Source organism: Lonchura striata, chromosome 1A (assembly GCF_050655825.1).
Source record: "Lonchura striata isolate lonStrDom1 chromosome 1A, ASM5065582v1, whole genome shotgun sequence".
NCBI classification, from domain to species: Eukaryota; Metazoa; Chordata; class Aves; order Passeriformes; family Estrildidae; genus Lonchura; species Lonchura striata.
Genome location: NC_140741.1, coordinates 60,815,540 through 60,834,214, shown reverse-complemented (window position 1 = coordinate 60,834,214; position 18,675 = coordinate 60,815,540). Strand labels below are relative to the sequence as shown.

The following is an 18,675-nucleotide window of genomic DNA, read 5'->3' as shown; positions in this document are numbered from 1 at the left end:
TTGTAATCTCAACAAAAAGAAAATTCAAACTACAACCAGTATAACAAAGATCCTTCATAACACCATGAAATCGAAACACAATTGGTGGATTCAACTTTGTCAACTCTGCACCCTCTCCAGGGTAAGCTCTCACTATTGCTAAGCCTCCATGTGCATCAACCAGTATCAATATAGACAAAAATAACCCATTAACAGAACAGTAAAGGTTTGAATCAAACAAAAGCAGTAACACTACCAAAGAAAATTACATAATCAAATTTTGAATATTTTTAAACTTAGTTTTACTAAAGTAAATAGTGTCCAATAATCTCTAGGTAACATCGCCCCTAAAAAACAGCAACCCCAATATAATTACAGCCAGAACAAATTACTTTTGGGTTTCCCAGAAAATGCCACTTACATTCAAATTTAATTCCTGGCATTGTGCCAAAGTGGGGGAGTGGGACATAAATGAAAAATTAACTTCAAAGTCCTCTAAAACATGAATGCAGAAAATTAGTTGATTCTCTTACCTGGTGAGAAGATGGCACGTGCAAAATGAGCTTCCTCCTCTGAGTAAGCCACTGACATGCAGCTCATTTGCATAAGTATTATAAGCTACAAGTAGACTTCCAGGTCGGCCATCTTGATACTAAGATCTTGTTTTGTTTACACAGCAGCATGAGTACTGGTTTTCAGCCAGCCTGAGCTATGCTGTTACACCTTTCAGCTAGTAGCCTGTATCTGTACCTTAAAGCCTGCTGGAATTCCTACTTCTCCACATAGTAGCTGGACGCGTCAGAGTGCCCCTGTAGCTAACTGAGCATGCCACAGCCTCTAAGGAAGCTGTTGTTGCAACTGCAAGTGCCTCCAGTTGTACTCTTTGTACTGCCTTCTGTGCTGCCAACTATTACTGCTGCAGCAACTATGTGCAGTGAAGTACCTCCCACATACCACACAGTAGTACCAACAAGCAAAGATTTTATTACAGCACAGCACAAGACAGCACACTGAAAAAAAAAAACAAGACAACTGAAATTTCCTCAGTATTTTCACTTACTAGCAATATAATTAGACCTAGATTCCTTTGTACGTATTTTCACATTCATCAGTGCTGCTTTTTTCTGTCTGAAAACCAGAAAGCTCCTGCAGCCCGTGTGAAGGAGAAGTCCATGACACATGTTAGCTGCTGCCGACACAAAGCCAGACTGCAATTACAGCTAGCTGGCGCCAGTAAAAATTTACATAAAGGGGCCTGATTTCAAGACTAAATTGCAGCAGGATATTGCTGAGCAAAGCCTTGCCCCTCCCCACGAGTTCTAGAATATACCTTTCTAGGCATTTGCTTACTAATAATCCAGATCCGTGTCAGAAGTGCTGCTCTCATTGTTCATATAAATGAAAATTGACTGTAGTGTCTGCAAAATAAATTTCACCTTGCAAGCCTGTTTCAAGTAGGATGCTACACACACGGTTCACAGTTATGATCTAGTAATAGAAATAACACCAGAAAAATTACACTATGCTTAGCAATCAGGTATTCTTAATCTAGTATTTCCAGTATTTTGCAGATTTCCAATAAAAGTTAGTTCCAAGTAAGACAAATTAATTTTTAACCTAATACTGACAAGTAACACATCTGGCCATTTAATTTATTGTCTCAATTTCACATTTAACTTTTCTTAATTAATGAAGTGTAGGAATTAAAAAAAAAAATCTCTCAACCAGAATTATCTTTTCAAGTATCTCTAAGGTACAGTGACAGGTAGTGGCAGAAGCTTAAGTTTCAGCCTCACTTTCACTTTTAGTACCTAATTTTAAAAATTCTTACCTTCCTCCTTCCAGTCAAAGTCCAATCAAATAAATTAGTAAGTTATATTTGACAAACGTTTATTCTAAAAGTCACTGTATTTTTCTGGGGGAAAGAAAAAAAGCCAAGCTTTAAGAGTGTGTGTGTGTAAAGGATGATTCATTCACTCATACCTCTTGCCCCCCTTACCTGCTGCCTTGCAAGAAGAACTCAGGGCACAAAAGAATCAATGCAAATAGATACTATTTGTTATACTAGCTATAAAGACAAATCTGTGAAACCTTAAATAAAATCAAGTTTGGCTAGCTACATATTTAGCAGTGGGCAGCTGTAATTGCAGCCTGGCACCATTTAGTGAAAAAGCAAGGCAATGGAGACATGGATGCTTATTAATCTGAACATAGTAGAACATCTCAGGACTAAAAGAGCCCGCTTTACACCACTGGCCTCCTCTAGTTCCCTGCATTGTTCCTCTTTAGAACGCCAACAGTATCAAGGCTGTATACAGTCAAATTGTATGTCCCATTTTCTGCTGCAAGCATAATTTGTTCATTATGGCTGGTTCTAGGTTATTTGAGCATAACGCAATATGCTCATTTGTAATGTCAAAAAGATACTATTGTTGTACCTGAAAATATTTAGCAATGCAAAGTACTCCTAAACTTGTTATAATTTATCCTCACCTTTTGCATCCAAACCCCAGTGATTTGTAACGGAAAGCTAATTATTATTCCAGAATGCCTGTCACGTTAAAGTGACAATCAGTAACATCCCTTTTGTGTTACGTATATATTTTGATTTGCTGTACTATTAGACTGACTTATGTGTGTTAGTGTATATATAATACATCTTTTAGTGATTCTGTTGTCATTTGCAGAATGAATTATTGGATTAACACCTTCTGAGCTTAAAAAGAAAGGACATCAGTGCTGCTTTAAAAAGAAAAAAAATTTTAACCGCTGAAATTTCCCAAATACAGTCATGTTCCTACCCTCCCCCCAGCTCTATCGTGTTATGCACGAATTCCTGAATAACAGTATGGTTCTTAACACATTAAAGCACATAATGCAAAAATAAGAGCCTTGGAGCATTTTCTGTTCCAGGCTCCAGTCCGCTATGGTAAATCCATGCCTGAACTTGCCGGCAGTCCCTGCGGATGAGCGCTGCCACTGCAGTCTGCGGGAAGCACCACCCCGCTTCCAGAACGTTCGGGCAGAGTCACCCGCACCCCCTGGCTGTACCTTCCTCCCTCTCACGCCACTGGCTATGCCAAAGCTCAGTTTCAAACACCAAACGTTTTCACAGAGAGGAGGAGCCATAGATTTGGGACTTTAAAACGCACCAACGCGGTAACACGGGGCAGAGGGGCTGCTTTGGGTAGGGCTGAGCCCCTGACCAGCAGCAGCCTCTGCCGCGCAAAGGGCTGGCAACCGACCCCAAATAAAGCACAGGGACCCTTCAGCAGCCTCCAAAGTACTGGATTTGGGCGGGATTTTTTTTCCTTTCCATCTTGGGAATTCCCCCCCCCCCCCCCCGAAAGGGGGGTGGGGGTGGGGAGGAGAGCATGATTTGTTTTGTAGTTTGTTTTTAAGAAGAGACTCTGAGACAACAAACCATAATGTACTTAATTACAATTCTCTGGTGACTGCAACTACAGAAAAAAGCTAAAATGTCTGCGTGCCTTTTCCACATTTCGCCCATGTCGGTGGAAACGCCTAAAAGCTATTCTATTATTCTCAGAGCCAGTTTTCTTCCTCCAACATGCGAACAACTTCCTACTTCCTACTCCCCCACGAGAAGTGACCTTAAAGAGCAGATGTTGCAGCCGAAAGTAGTAATAACAGCTGTGTTCAAAATAACTACTATTAATTGTATGGGTTCAATAGGTACTAATCAAAGACAACATCTTAAAATATTGGTTCAGTTCTCTCAAAATAGGTAGAGAAAAAAAGTCACACAAAATTATTTCCCCAATCCAGACAATTTTAAACATTGAAGCATTTAACTGACAAGTTTGTCTAAAATAAAAGGAAAAAAAACCCATAAATCCAACCATGATGAAATCTATCACTAGTACCTTGACCTAAAAAAACCAAATCAAACCAAAACAACAACAAACCTTAAACAAACAAAAACACCCACCACAGAGCAAAGGAAAATGAAAGGCTCTGCGCCTTCTGACACAAGTCTAAAACATTCTTTGCACTACTTTCTTTCTCCAAATCAAAACAGATCAAATTACTATTCATTGAAGAGTCAGCTAAAACTTTAGTAATTGCCAAAATTTTCTCACATTCGTGTTTGAAAGACACAGAAAATTATGTACATTTCTGAAGTGGAAAACAGTGTATCAAATCATTATCTTAGCTGTTGTGGTTTATTTGAAGATATTTTACATCAGGAGCCTGTATCAGCAGAAAAAACAGGAAGGGCAGGAAAGGGGGGAGGGAGGACTGAAAACAATTCTATCTGCTTTTCTGTTGTAGAAAAGGGGCGAGAAAATGTCTAAACTGTGTAAGTTCAAGGCTGTAACAATCTAATACGTTGCACCCCCTTTCTTCTAGAAATGGAAAATCCTCATTATGAGTATTCTCATCAACTTCAAAACTCGGACATTTTGCTCACCTAGATTTACATGCATAATTTTGTTATTTACTAAGCAGCTGACTGACCTCAACCTGAAAATCAAGATGATGGAAGACAGTAAAAAAATTTGGTTTACTCATAACTCCTTCAAAGACAGTACATGCTTTAAAAATCTACTAAATTTGACAGCTAAAAAATAAAGGAACAATTCAACTGTTTAATAAGAGTCATAACGTGATTAAGTATTTAGAATTCCAAACAGTTCTAAGAGCATGGTAACCATTTACTTCCACCTAAACAACCAAATAAGTCAGTTGTTTTAAAGTGATTTCCATATATTAAACAGTATTGCATTCATTCAACAGTCTGTTCCAGTCCATTTCAAATCCTGCCTGAAATTGTTTGCTCCCAAAGTTTCTATCAAAATAGAAGATGCAGCTATGCAAATTGAGACAATTCAGAACTTTAAGAACATAAAAAATAATCAACCATGTTAGAATGATTCCAAGCAACTATGACTTAGTCATGATAAACAATCCAAATAAGTTGGTGCATAAATGAAAAAGTCATTACAAGAAAGTTCTTCTTTTTAATTACAGTATTTGCAAGGGGGGGAAAAAAGGAATCTATAGACTTTTTCAGAGTAAACTACTGGTTTTCTTTTGGAAATTGATTGGAAAACTCAAGTACCCTAGTAGAAATGTATCTAACTCCTGATAGTCTGTCCTTCAAGTTTACCTATCAGCAGTACAAAGCTAATTTTTCTAGACAAAGACGCAAGAATACTGACCGCAATCTGACAACGCATCTTGCATTTAAAACTGTATTGCAATCAATTCAGTTGAAGTCATTACTTTGTTACATGAATCTATTTCTAATTCAAAGCATGAACATCTAATTTATGTATTTAATAAAAGTGGTGGGGGGAAGGGGGTGTTCTAGCATGCACTCAAGTACTGTGTTCCTTTGCACATAAATTCATGGTTTTCATTTTCTTTTTCATTAGTAAGACCCAAACTATTACTACCATGGGAGTGAAGAGAGAAGAGATTATGCTTTCAGCTACTAGTACAACCATAAAAAAAGCATTACAATGTACTTGGATTTCTGAAAATGGGAATGTACTCGATATGCAAAACCCACCATACTTTTAGCGTTCCAACACCTACTTTAGGAAAGAAAAAAGAAAACCAACAAAACCCCAAACCAAACCACACTACCCAAGCAGTTCATGGAACAAAACACTACAGCTCCCTGCTGGGTCAGTCGGTCATTTTGCCCAGCACTTCCAAAAATGGATCTGTGTTCAAAATGGCCTGTTAAAAAGCAAGAGAAACCAAAACCAAACAGGAATCACAGAGACAAGAGCTTTTCTCTGAGCTCTGGCAATCACTCCATAACTTTTCTATAAAATGGGAGTAAGCTTACTCAGCTCACAAAAAAAAAAAAAAAACCAAAAAAAAAACCAAACCAAAACCATGGGCACAAAGTCACTAAAAGAACTATATAGAAGACATGGTTTGAAAATACAGTATTTTACTCGAATGTATGAAAAAACACTCCTCGTAACGATTGTCCAAAATACTCTACTTTTCATGCTTCCATTAAAGTGAAGTTTAATGGAGAAATCTTAAATTAACAAAACAAATAGAACTGGGCAATATTTATATGCCTGCGATTTTCTTTAAAAAAAACCCATCAACCAATCAAAAACCCAACCCCCAAAAAACCAACAAACCACCACAGGATGTGTATGGTAAAGTATGTTTTGACATAAAATTTCATCCCCTGCAGAGATTATAAAGTAGGAGTTTGGTGATCTCAAAGAATGAAATGTTTGTGCTTCCTGTGAACATTTTTAAGTTACTAACATCTGGAACTAATGAACAATAACTGATTAAAACCCACACAAACATCAGTAATTATTTATAAGATTGGGGTAAGGATAACTCAGGGTATCTTGCAGAAAACCAGAAAGGTTGTTGTTGCACCACATTATTCATCAACATTCATTAGATGAAGTAAATGTATGGCAAAACTCAACGTTTTATCAAGATAAATGTGTTCAATTAGAATTTGTGTTTTGAATTTTCAGACATTTTAAAGGACCCAAATGTTCTCAGGATCTTAACTATCTTACCCAATCAAAAAAGCCACTACGAACTAAAATTTGGAAATCAAATTCACCTAACAAAGTTCCACTAGTAATAAAAATAATAAAACTAAATACTTTCTTTTCATCACCACCTCTAACCACGTATTTCATTACTCTTATCTCTTATCCTAAAGCAGAAAAATTCTGTGACCAATTACTTAGAAATTTACTGTTCACTGAAGTCACAAAACCATCTCACCTTAAAAATTCTGTATTTTATTGACTTTCTTTTTATCAAATGAACAAAATAAACATGGAGAAACGACGTCTCCTGAAAATCTGACATGCAATGTCTGCATAGAATACTCAGTGTCTTTATAAACACTGTGTTGCCATTAACTGCGTAAGATAATATATGAGAACAGATATTCAATACTAATTTAACCATCAAGTGCTTTGTTATAGATTATACTGAAAGCACCAAATTACAAGGAAGGACTAAATGTGTTGGCATTTAGACTAGCTTTCACAGCCCTAGCACTAAGTTCAACTTCAGCCAGGAAATACTATGATCTACCCACTGAGCTGAGTTACCCAGCTGATCTGCTGCTCCTGATATTTCTGGAGAACTTTGAGAAGATTCCTGTTTACTTACTCTTGGTTTAACTTATGCGCATCTTAAGAGAACCCACGAAGACCTGAACTAGGTGTAAGACACAGAACAAGAAAACTGTATAGAGAGTCATAAACAAAAATGCCTTCTTTCTTCTCTTCTGTTTTCCAACTGCCCAGCGAAAAAAACTTGAGCATTACTTTTCTCCTACATTCATCTCCCAGGACACAAACAGTATCTTCTAATGAGTTTTAAGAATGACAGCTAGGTCACCAACCAGTACCACACAAAAGAATACATGAGGCTACGTGAAACCATTAACACTTAGAAATCTGGATTTCAATTAAGTTATACAAAAGAAATAACAATAGACCTCAAAACTTCCATCTTCTCACTTGCAGTAATTCCATAAAATTTGTAGTGTTATTCTTGAGTAGCAAGCAAGTGCTGCAAAACAGTTAACTGCAAAACAGTTAGCATTTATATAATCACTATTTTTCTAATGCATTTATATAGGCATTGTAATTATCTACCATTGGAAAAGTTGCACATTGAAAACATGATAAATCTAATTGCTCAGTTACAAAAATTTAAGGAAGTTTGTAAAGAGTTTATTTCATTTTTCAGTTAAAGTATGAGCAAAGCATCTGAGAAATGGACAGCACAGAATGAGTGCTCTTCTGGTCTGCTAAGAAGGGTAAGCCAAAACAAAGTAATTTTATTAGCAAGACAGATATGATACTTGACCTGTCTGCCCCATCTAATCTATCCTGTAACTGCGACAAGATATAGGATTGTGAATTAATTCCATGTGAAAGCAAAGAGAAAATAAAAAAAGCAAAACCAAAAAAATCCAAATACCAGAAAACAAAACAAATGAAAACTGAACTCCAAAAATTAAACCACAAACAAAAAAAATCAACAAAAAACTGAAACCCACTAAAATTGACCAAAAAAAAAAAAAAAAAGACAAGAGCATTGCAACGTATTTTATACAGCTTAGAATTAGTTTAACTATGCCTAACCAAAGTTTTAAATTGCTTCTCAGCAAAGTAGAGCTGGTGCTCACCTCTAAGGTCTGGAGCATATGATGCTAACAGCTCTGCTCATTTGCACACAGTCCAGCTGAACTGCTACACTGAAGAGCACTTTTTCAGCCATTCTGAAACTGCTCTGTCTCAGCTGTACTGAAAATAAGACTAAGATGGCTGCAGTGTTCACTCAAGCCAATCAGTGATATCACAGCAGCAGGTAAAACATTTACACAGCAAAGCACCTCTGTCTTTACCACACTGCAACAAACTGAAGAGGTGGAAGGGTTGGGGGTGTGTGAGCAGAGGAGTGGTTTCTTTGACAGGCAGGAAGTGGTTAATGCACAGCTGCAGCACTGCAGCTTCCTAGCACCACTGGTAAAGAGAAAATCAAAATAAACCAAAAATGAACAAGAGGCAGCTCTGCTAGGCCTGTGACTCAGGGTTTGTATTACATACTTCAAATCTCCCACAATGGCAAGGCAATTCAGAATTGATGTCACGTATTAATGGTCACGGATACAGAGCTGGATCATGCACAGAGCTGACAAACATTAGGGAACAATTTTCAAGAGCAGGCTCACTTCAATGCTTCTAAAAAAACCCCAAAACAACCCACTTAAGAAATTAATCTATGGCTTTGTACTGCTCCATCTACTTGGAAATATTCTGTAATATTAGTTGCCCAATAGAAATTTTACTTGAGGAGGAAAACAGGATGTTCACTTTTTAAGAAAGCTAGTAAAAATCAAGAACATTCTAGAAGTTCAGTGCTTGGAGAAATCAAGTGTCTAATTCTTTTTGACTGCAATGCAGCTTGTTCTCTAAACTTCTCAAAGAAGCCTGTATCTAGAATCACTTAAGGAATTTTGTTGGAATTTTGTAACAAAGCAGTTCCTGAAGAACTGGTTTGAGAACCTATGGCAGGGAGAAGGGGGTTGTTAACCAAAGACAGAAGTTTAACATAAAATTAAATCCTATACAGGTTTTGCTTTACTATCTGTTTATAGTAATAAAAATGATAATGTTGATGATTAATTATAATAAATAATAACCAATCACACACTCTCATAGAGGCAATGCTGGATCTGGATGGAGCTCCTCTATCTGCCTTATATTTCTTCTACATAATCCAAATTTGTCTACTTAAAAACAAAATACCTCCAAGAATCCATGGGGCAATTCTAAAGAAAATTAGTGTTGAATTATACCTAGCCTTCTAACAAAGACCATTCTTGTGGTACAAAATTAGGCAACATAGTAAGTCACTCCCCCCTAAAAAGCAGAAGAACATGCCCTCCAACCATGAAAAGGTCTAGACTTATGTAACTGTGCCAGCTGTAGCTAGTTATTTCAGGATTGATTAATCATGCCAGCAGTAGTTGTCTGATGCACTCATCAGCACTACAGTATTTCTAACTTAAAAAATGATAAGATACACCATCTGGCTTTTCCTTTTGTCCTTGTATTAGCATGACCAGCAGTACAAGAAAGGGCACATGCCACATATGAGACAGGTCCACTGACTGTCTCTGATAGTGTAGTACAGATTTAGAAAAATAAATTAAAATATACTTGAAGTTCAAAAGATCTATTTCTCAAAAAACTTGTGTGCATTGGAGAACAAATTCATTGCAGATAATTTAAAGCTACCCATTACAATGAAGATTGTCTTCACCAACACCTTCTAATAAAATAAAACTTAAGTCCACAACAAAATAAAAAGAAAAAATTTCTATTATCTGATGATACACTCCATGTTGTTTACTCTGAACACCATATATACCACACCTTTAGCTTGTGGAAATTTACAATAACTTGTAAGATTTCAAAATTCAAACTTAAATATTCCATTTGTATAACAAATATACATATACTTTGATTTCCCCAGTAGCAATGTTTTAAATAGAATTCTGTGTTCAGTATATCTACAAAATTTGTTCATCAAAAGGTGAATTCTGACTTCAAGTCTTAAAATTTCAAGAATATCATCAAAAACACAGGGACATTCTAACCCAGAATCCAAGCTGTGCTTGTACAACACTGTGTTTTATGTAATGCTGAGTCTTGGAGCTTGACGTATGGATGACAATGACTTAAATACGTTTGAAAAGTCAAAACAACAAGTTTGCAAAAAAATTTCACAGAATGCTTTCCCTGAGCCAGAGAAAACAGAATCCATGTCACAGTCCTGTTGCTTCAAATGTCTTGCCTTGTCAGAAAGCTTCAACAACTTGCAGAGACACTAATACATTAACACAGACACATGGATGCAAAAAAATCTTGCTGAATAGTAGGAATTCACATGCATTAACTTAAATGTCCAGTTTAACATACCTCCATTAGCACACAAATGTGTTAGTAAAGTCTGTTAAAAATGTGTTAAAAATTATTAATCACACTAATTTTAAAATAAAACCTACTATTTAGGTAAACACAGATTTATGAATGGAGTAAGTCCTCTGAAATTGCTTTGGCTCAAGAAATGTTAGACTGAACCTACACTAATATGTGATTCTGTACTAGCATGGGAACTACAATTTTTTCATTGCTACTTAGCATAGCATTTATACAGGTTCTCTGGTCAAAATCACAAGAAAATAAAGCAATTTTATAAGACTAGAGAATGGACGTTAGACTTAACACGTTATGATAAGAACTCCAAACAACCTTGAATCCTGCCCTCTTTTGATATCATGCCAAAACACACCAATATCATCTCAGTAAGTTCAATAACTGTAGCCATAAATTAAAACAGGACTTCCATTTTCCCAATTTCTCATGAACTTCAAACAAAAATTGCAAGAGAATGGCGGCATCCTGTTGTTTATCTAAGTAAGTCCTGTGTAAGTAACATCACCTTTGCATACACCTCTTCAATATCATTACATAGAGCCACAGTTCATACCAGGGCTCCTTCCCTGAAGAATCAAGGGCAGACAGAAATTTCTGCCCTTTCAGACAAGGTTGTATGCATTTAAACATAACAAGGGCAACAGAACAGCCAAAGCATGAATGCTTTCTTTTGCTCAAATTAGATGCTTAGAAACCAGTTATCTACGTATCACCCACAAATCCTTGTGTCCAAACCACATTCTACCTACTTTTCTCACTTACCCACTTCCTTTATTGATCTTTTGTTTTGCTAGGTAGGGTTTTAAGTGTTAGTAGACATTAAGTAGACAAAACAGTTCTTACACTGACAAAATTCAGGAAAAACTACTATCTTATGCATTTCAACTGAAGTCTCTAAACACTAGCCACTGAAATCCTTTTTTATTCCCATTTTCACACATGCCAGTAGACTGGCTTCAAGAAACATCTTGGCTCTCACTTAGGACTTCACAAATAAACACTACCTAAACTGCTGGGAGAAAGAAAAGAGCTCATAATCATAAGACAAGGAATATTGAAGTTAAGAAAAAAGTCTGCACAACATTTAAGGACTATTCATTATTCTAAGCTGCTTGATAGTAGAACCAAGGAGCAAAATTTTCAGAGCACTGACTGGAGTCAACAAGCATTTATGTTAATGTGTTTAAACACATTTCTCAAAGAAACAAGAAATTTTAATGCAGCTTGTTTTAAAAATGACCTTATGGAAACTGCACCATGTTGGAGGCAAAGCTAGAAGTAACATGGCAGCTTTTGGATTGTTTGGCTTGGGTTTTTCTTTTGTGGGGGGATACAAGAGGGATGTATTTCTGTTTGGGAAATTGTTTGGGTTTTTTTTTACTATAACATTTCTTTACACTACCGTGAAATGAAAGACAATGCTTGAGACAGAATAATACACAGGTTTTTCTAACAACTGTCATTTTGTGCTAATCTCCCATATCCATAGCCATATAATTAATAAAATTTGTGTATTGACTATGGGACTTTACTTGAAAGCATTTTCAGAAACCAAATGCGGAAGAGGAAAACATTTTTCCTATATTACAAAAATTCATGATACCCATAAAGTACCTCAACAATTAGCTGAACTAAATATTTTTAAAAATACATTTAAAAACAAGTACTTGGGACCCAGCCATCTAATTTCCTAAATTCTCAAATTATTTGATGTTTGTTCATGAAAAAAATAAGAGCTAGTAAGTCCTATGCACAGTTTTTAATAATTTGTAACAAGCACGGCTCAAAATACAACAAGAGGCATAGTTTACTTTCGTTTCCCAAACAAAAGCTTTCCCAGAGAAACATAAAAGGTATTTATACAAGATACAGTCATTTACACAATGTTGTGAATTGTTCCATTATCATGGGATGGAAACTGACATACCACTAAAAATTACAGTTATTTAATACTGTATAGTTAGTACCATGCTCTCAGCTACACCTACAAGGGAGTCTTTACTTTCAAAAAACCCCTGAAAGATGGGGGGAGGAATGGAAAGGGGAAGGCAGATTTGCTGTTAAATATACAGGCAATTTAAAAAAATATACACCAGCAGTACTAAACAAGATAAGGAGTGAGCAATGGAACTAGCAAATCCACATTTCATACAAACATTGTCTTGCTACTTTTTACTCGGGTTATCACTCATTCCTTACTACACCAAGCAAGTAAACACTGGACATTGGCTCATGTACTGACTGATAGCAAGTTATTCCCCCAAAACAACATATAATTTCAAAACTCCCTCACTGCCAACACTGGTAAACTCTCCTCACTCCAGCTGTTCATTTTCTCAGACTTTACAGATATTAATTATTAATAATTAGTAATTATTAATAACTAATAACTATATTTGATACTTATTTTTATATTTACTGAAAACAAAAAAGTTTTGCAATAACTACTAAGAATAGAATAACTAGCAACAAATGTTCACATAAAAAAGGACATGGGCTTGTTGGAATGAGTCCAAATGTAGGCAACCAAGATGATTAGAGAGACTGATCCCCTCTCCCAAGAAGAAAAGCTGAGAGAACTGGGGTTGTTCAGTCTGGAAAAGGCTGTATAGATACTTTCGGGACCTTCCAGTGCTTATAAAAGAAACCTATAAAAGAGTTGGAAAATAACTTTTTACAAGGTTATGAGTTACAGACAGAAAGTAATGGATTCAAGCTGAAAACCAGTAGGTTTATATTAGATATTAGGAAGAAATCCTTTCAGGTGAGAGTGGTGAGGCACTGCAGTGAGGTGGTTAAATTGTGAGGAATGCCTCACCCATCTAAGTTTTCGAGGTCAGGCTGGATGGGACTCTGAGCAACCAGGTCTAATGGAAGATCTCCCTGCACTGCAGGACAATTGGGAGTAGATGATCCTTAAGGTCTCTTCCAAATCAAACCATTCTATGATTATGATTTATTTTTCAGTTAAAGCATTCTGGCTTTTTTAACGCTATCTAGTACAACATGAGATGAAAGGAAATACAAAGCTATATAAAAGTCATATGCAACGGAAAAATCTGCTTACAACTTTGGAATACGTTTTGGCCTATATATATCGTCAGACAAACAGTCAAGGAAAAACAGCGTTAAGAACTAGAACACTCATTAAAACCAGAATATGCAATTTAAGTTAAAAAATTCCCCTCCAAACAAAACAGACTCCCCTTTCTGAATCACACTTCCACAGGAAAAAATAATGCATTCTGAAGATCAAGTTTCTAGAGAATGAATATCAGTGCTTTATATTTACATCAGATGACACTCACTTTTATAGTCTAATCTGTAGACTGATACTGTACTTCAGTTAGATGCTTTCAAAGACTTAAACATTGTACACACAAAATCAAGAACTTCTTGACTGCCATTATTATAAAAATACAAAACGGAAAAAGAAGTTAGAAAAACCTGAACATGAACAAAAAATGAAGACATCTAAAAACGCTATCAACAATACACAAAATCTTTTCAGCCAAATAAAAACTAAGATCTCCATAATATTATGTAAAATTATGCATTTAAGAAAATAACCAGAACTCAGAAGCTGACACAATCTGTGTTCCAGAGCCTCCTAACCAAGTATTAAAAATATTATAAGTTACTTCCTCTGACATCATCCAGTAGGCTTTAGTGTATAAACCAAGGCCCAAGTAGAGAAATGTTAAATATTAGGTATTACACAATTCATACCTAAACCATATTCAGAGATTAAGATATTCTACAGCTATCTGACTTGACAAGAAAAATTTACTTTAAAAACAACGTAACTTTCTGCTTTTAATGAGCTGTCAAAAAACCAACAAACAAAAAATCTTGCCACACACAACAGCCCTATATTACTCTCCAGCCTGTATTTGGACGAGTCACTGTTGCTTGATAAACAGCTTCTTACAGTACAGTGGAACTAGGAGAATTTTTTCATGCAGTACACACAGTTCAGTGAGCAGAACTGAAATACCAGGACTACAAATATTCATCACCAAAGCAGCATTTATATTGACCAGTTCACAAACTCCCACTAATTTTGTGTGAATAGGTCAATCTCTCAGAGTAATGTTGCATACTAGAGAAAATCAAGGAGACCAATGAGAGATATTTCTCAAAATTATTAATAACATTATATTTCATTGCACTTAAGAGCGGTATTAAAAATGTATCAAGGAGAGGGAAAAAATCCCAACTCCTCACACTCACATATCGTAACAGTTTTGTAACTTGCAACTTATTTTCTTCATTTATTACCCCTTAAGAAAATTGTGATGAACTCCCAAAATAAAATCATAATGTAAACATGGAACTAACTCATAATACAGAAAAAAACACCAAAGGTAGAACAAATAGTAAAAAAAAAATTAACGTGTAAACTATTAAGTAAGAACAAGATACTGGTTTAAAGGATCTTTTGGCTTACATTCCATTAATAAACTTCTGCTTACATTCCATGAATAAACTTGACATTTTTGCCATATGTATAGTTTCTGACAATTAAATTGAGATAAACCTAATAAATAGTTACATCAATAAAACATCTAAATGGTGAGAAATAAGGTTTTTTCCCTTATTTTGAAAACAAAATACAGTATTTGGCTTAGTCAGCTCCTTTTCATGGTGAAAATACTTCTAGTTTGTAACAGGAAACACACGCAAATACAAGGAAAATTGAGTTACTAATGACAAATCAGTATTTTAGAATTCATTGAACATACAAAACATTTGTTTGCATTGGATTCTGTAAGAGCAATATTTAAAATTTAATTATTAACTAGTAACTTTTATTAAGTTGTTCAGACTCTTTCTTGGCTAGCAAAATCACCTTCCACCAATGATGGTAAGAAAGCATATGCTTATGTGTTTTATGTCCCCAAGGGAAGCATTACTAAAGGAGCTTTTATAGAGAAATTCACACATTACAATTAATGTTGATTTTTTAAATTTGTGAAATGAGTACAATAATAACAAGCTACTGCTTATAGAGGTACAGGAAATGTGGCAAAATGATGTGCGTGTCTATTAGAATCAGCATCTTCTTAAAAACAGACTTCATATGGGGTAGCAAATTAGAGGTCTCACAAAAAAAGCACCAGAATAACTACTTAAATTGATGCATATAATTATTGTTGTATCATTTTACAAATAAATACTGCTTTGATCAGTTTCAAGTCTACATGACATCCAAGACACTCTCTTGATAAGTTATTTCATACAGCAGAATGCAACACTGTTCCGTACTATCACAGAAAGCATCAGCTCAGCACTGCTACAGCTGGTAGAAAGGTTGCAGCTGATACAAACACCATTTACTCCAAAATAATGTACTATGTTCTCTAACCTAGAAATGTAACAAGAATCCAAAGTTATTATTAATATAATTCTCTCTGGAATATATACACATAGAAATTTAACTTGGTACTTTTGGAGCATGTAAAATAATAACTGCTGTATGTCAAGAATAAATAGTGAGTGCAGTTACCACGATTCATGAGTTGCATAAATCCTCATGTAGTTCTTAGTGAATTTATTTTATAATTGGCCTGACAACAACCACTAGCCCCATTTCATAGATCTGAAACTCAGACATTACCTACCCAGGATCACGTATCAAACAGCAGTGGTTTTTGTGTTTGGTTTCTTTCCCTTCAAGAAATTCTTAATATCTGCAGCAACACTCTCCTTCATACCTTCCTGCAGGACTGCAAAAACCAACACCTAATTAGAAAACCATCTATTTTTTACATTGATAACAGATCGTTGTGTACAGATTTCATATTTAACTTATTAATTCCACATTTAAGCAGAGATTAAGAACATTCTACACTCTTCTGTTTTTGAAAAAATAAGTATTCTGAACTGTAACAAGCACATGTATATATTTTAACTTCCAAAAGAGATACAAATAGCATGCTTGTAAAATAGTCTTATCTTGCAGAATTAAGTTCTAATAAACGTATTCATGCATTTCTTTGTATAGTTGCGGATATTAAACAAACATACCTATTAACATACTTCCTCTTGTTAGCATAGTAAATGTCTAGATGTGTAACGTTTTTCTGTGACCGAAGCCTGCATTTTAAGCTCACTGACTGCTTCCTAGAACAGCAGAGCTGTTCACTCCTTTATTTTATGCAAGTACTTTTCCATCAACATTTCCATCCAACTTTTCGAGTAAGTCTATCTATGGTAAGGATTGCAGTCATACGACGTTATTAGAATGATTTCAAGGTTACTGTTAAGCAACAAAATATCCTACTATCAGCATTTCCACCGAATATCTGCCAACGACTGCAAAATCCAGAAAGATGGATTTTGCTAGAACAAGCTACTCAAGGGCAAGGCTACACCAGGCCTCAGAATTAAAGAAAAAAACCGCTTAACTCTGAAGAGTTTCGATATTTAAAATACTTAAGCTAAGGAAGATGAGAGGTTGGAATGTACCTTCTTTAACTTAGTTCATGTCTTAAACTCTTTTGCCATGCTGCCTGATATGGGCGGCCATGACACCTCGAGGAGCCGCTTGGGCCTTGTTTACTGGTGGCATCACACGAGTAAGCACAACTTGCCTTCTCTGTTGCCATACAGAAACTGTCCGGTTCCCAATGAACAAGCATATCGATAAAGCAGAGAAACTGGCTCCTGGTGCCTACCAGTGCAAGAACACCATCAACAGTTTGCCCTCGTTGCTTGCGCAGCCCATGCGCTGCGAGGTCCCACGCCCGCCGCGCCGGCGCGGCCCTTCCCGGCGGCGCCAGACGCCGCCCCGGGCGCGCCAGCCCAATCCCGGCAGGGAGCGAGGGAACGCTCTCGAGGCGCCGGACGCCCCCGTCCCACCCAAACACGCGCCGCCGCCTCGCCTCGCCTCGCCCGGGCCGCGTGAGGCGGGTCGCGCCCGGGCGGGTGCCCGCTGCTGCCCGGTGCGCGCCCCCGTCAGACCCACCTGCGCCCGCGCCGCCGCCGCCGCCAACCCGCGAATGCAACGGGCACGCGCACGCGCGCCACCGCCGCTGCACTGGAGCCAGGTCACGTGCTCCCATGCATGCGCGTGTACAGAGGTGCAGCTTCCTGGCGCATGCGCGCTGTTGCTGCTGCAGCAGCTGCAGTCGCCGCCGCCGCCGCGCGGAGCAGCGAGCACGGCCGCCGCCGTGCCCTGCCCGCCCGGCGCCCGCGCCCCGAGCGCGCCCCGCAGTACCTGCGCCCTCGCGTCCCGCGGCAGCTCCCGCCCGAGCAGCCGCCGCCGCCGCCGCCGCCGCGGATTCAAACTCGCAACGCGCTCCGGACGCCAACACCGCCTCCCCGCGTCACACACGCCGGCCGCTATGCAAATTAGCCCAGTGTCTCCTCCCCTCTCTCGTTTGGCCCCGCCCCCTCCGTGGGCACAGGGGCCGGCAGTGGGGGGCTGCTCCGGAACCGGCCAATCGCAGGGCCGGCCATCTTGGTGGCATGCAAATAAGCCTCCGTGATATTTAAATGAGCAGTGGCCCCGCCCCCTGGCGCGCAGCCGTGCAAGTGTAGGCGCATTAAGCGCCGGGGCGCGCTGCGGCCGCTGCCGCTAGGGGGCGCTGTGGCGCACCGAAGGGCGGTGCCGGGAGCAGCCGGCCCAACCTGCCTTGCTTCCTGCCTTCCTCCCTTCCTTTCCCAGCTTCCCGCCACAGGAGCTCCAGAATCGTGGCTCTGCAGCCTCTCTGACACCTTCGAAAGCCCGCCTGAAATCCGCCAGGCTGCGTTATCAGTGAACTGCAGTGCTCTCTGCTCATTCCTTATCACGCCTCGTGTCTCACTTCTGGGCTAGGGTTGTGCCTGACCAAAGCCCAGATGTTTGATAACGTGCGCTGAGGTTCAAGAGGGCCAAGAAACCAAACGGTGCCTGTTGGTTCTTGCTTTTAGGTGAATCTGAAGCACATGGGTAATCCTGGGTGCGCTTCAGGTCAAAACCACAAGTGCTATTCCCCATCCACCCTCCATGTCTGCCTCGGGCACGGGGGAGAAAAACACGCAGTCTGCTTTGACGCGAGCTAGAACTTGGTGCTCTTTGTAGCACAGCCAAAGGCAGAACTGACCAGCAGGTGGTCTGTCACATGAGGCATGGGTCAGGTCTAGGAGAGAGACACATGGCTGTGTCCTTAGGTACACAAGAAACCATGAGAGCAGAGATAAGCATGTGTAGATTCTTGGC

The 18,675-nt window shown here is 38.3% G+C and overlaps 1 protein-coding gene across 38 annotated transcripts in view; it reads right to left on the bottom strand.

Moving 5' to 3' along the window:
- The window catches only part of ATF7IP (activating transcription factor 7 interacting protein), a 78,405-nt gene extending 60,585 nt beyond the window's left edge, over nucleotides 1-17,820 (bottom strand). For 12 of the 38 annotated variants that reach the window (XM_085569863.1, XM_085569865.1, XM_085569864.1 and 9 more), the window contains exons 1-2: nucleotides 17,692-17,820; nucleotides 16,094-16,198 (exon numbers count right to left, since the gene is read on the bottom strand). The gene's annotated coding sequence lies outside the window, so the exon portion shown is untranslated. The other 26 variants (XM_085569868.1, XM_085569875.1, XM_085569871.1 and 23 more) reach the window with 11 other exon arrangements.
- Between the last annotated feature and the right edge of the window lie 855 nt (nucleotides 17,821-18,675).